The sequence below is a fragment of the Bison bison genome, unplaced genomic scaffold (assembly GCF_000754665.1).
Source record: "Bison bison bison isolate TAMUID 2011002044 unplaced genomic scaffold, Bison_UMD1.0 scf7180017864351, whole genome shotgun sequence".
Classification (NCBI taxonomy): Eukaryota; Metazoa; Chordata; class Mammalia; order Artiodactyla; family Bovidae; genus Bison; species Bison bison.
In genome coordinates, this window is record NW_011494923.1 from 1,624,701 (window position 1) to 1,626,297 (window position 1,597).

A 1,597-nucleotide genomic window follows, 5' to 3' on the forward strand; every position below is an offset into this window, starting at 1 on the left:
CGGACATGACTGAGCAACTAAGCACAGCACAGGGCAGGCAGGAAACCCTGGACACCTCTGCTACTGTGGCCAGGCCCACAGGGCCATGTGGATAGCTTTGTGCACATTGGTCAGGCTCCATCCAGAGGTCTGTCCACACAGACAATTCCAGAGACCCTGCTTGAGCTTGGAGCTGCCTCCCTATTTCCCACAGCTGGTGACTGGCCCAGTAGGCTTCAGCCTTAAGTCTTTACCTCTAAGCTGCCCACTTGTGGGGCAAGGAGGGACAGGAACCAAGCTGGCCCCTCACATTGCTGTGTTTTCCTAGGAGCCATGCAGGGCCAGAGGAGCCTGCGTGTGGGCCCTGCCCGCCTCTGCCTGCGCCTGTGTCTGCTCCTGGGTTACAGGTGCCACTGCCCACCTCTGCTCCATGGCCTGATGCAGCGCCAGCGCTATGGCAAGGTCTGCCTCTGCTCCCTGCTCTACAACTCCTTCGGGGGCAGTGACACCGCCATGGACGCTGCCTTTGAGCCTATCTACTGGCTGGTGGACAACATGATCCGCTGGTATGGGGTGGCGTTCGTGCTGCTGGTGATTGTGCTGACCAGCTCCATTGTGGCCATCGCCTACATGTGTGTCCTGCCTCTCATCCTCCAAACCTACTCCATGGCCTGGCTCTGCTGGCATTTCTTCTATAGTCACTGGAATCTGATTCTCATCTTCCATTCTAGTCTTCCATTTCTACTAGGCTATCACCACCCGACCTGGATACCCACCCCAGGGAAGGAATGATAGGACAACAGTCTCTATCTTTAAGAAGTGCATTAACTCCATGCCAGCCCGAACACACCACTGCAACATCTACAATAGCTATGGAAGCTGGGACCTTTACCAGGAGGCTTATGCTGCCATCGAGACTTGCCACCAGACCCACCACCCATTTTCTCCTTCCAAGAAAGAGTGACTCACAAGAGTCTTGTCTACCTCTGGTTCCTGTGCAGTTCTGTGGCACTTGCCCTGGGTGCCCTAACTGTATGGCAGGCTGTGCTCATCAATCAAGGTGAGACTAACATCGAAAGGCACATCAACAAGAAGGAGCATCGGTGGCTGCAGGCCAAGAGCAGAGTTTTTAGGAATCATTACAACTATGGCTGCTTGGACAACTGGAAGGTATTCCTGGGTGTGGACACAGGAAGGCACTGACTTACTCAGGTGTTGTTACCTTCCAGTCATTTGTCCCATGGGAACAGAATGAGCTGGGATCCCCTGCCCTGGGTGACTGCTCACTCAGCCTCTGTGATGGCAGTGTGAGCATGTGAGCTGGAGTGTGTCAGCCACAACTTGAGTACCACCATGCTTCCTGTGTTGCCTCAAGGGCCTCCAAGGATAGCTTCTTGGGATCCTTGAGCCAAAAGAGCCAGTGGGCCTGCCCCAGGGTACCATGCGGGGACAGCTCAAGGACCGGTATCCTGGCCACTGCAGAAGCAAGGCACGATGTGGAGAAATCCTAGGACTGATGTCCCTTTACTCAGGCAAACAGAAGTTCCAGCCCCAGACTAGAGATCAGGCAGCTAGCAACCTTGCCAGGTTGACCCCGATCTCCTCCAGGTTACAGCAC

The 1,597-nt window shown here is 55.0% G+C and overlaps 1 pseudogene; it reads left to right on the forward strand.

Moving 5' to 3' along the window:
• Nucleotides 1-312: 312 nt before the first annotated feature.
• LOC104999301 lies at nt 313-1,290 on the forward strand (annotated as a pseudogene).
• The last annotated feature ends 307 nt before the right edge of the window (nt 1,291-1,597 follow it).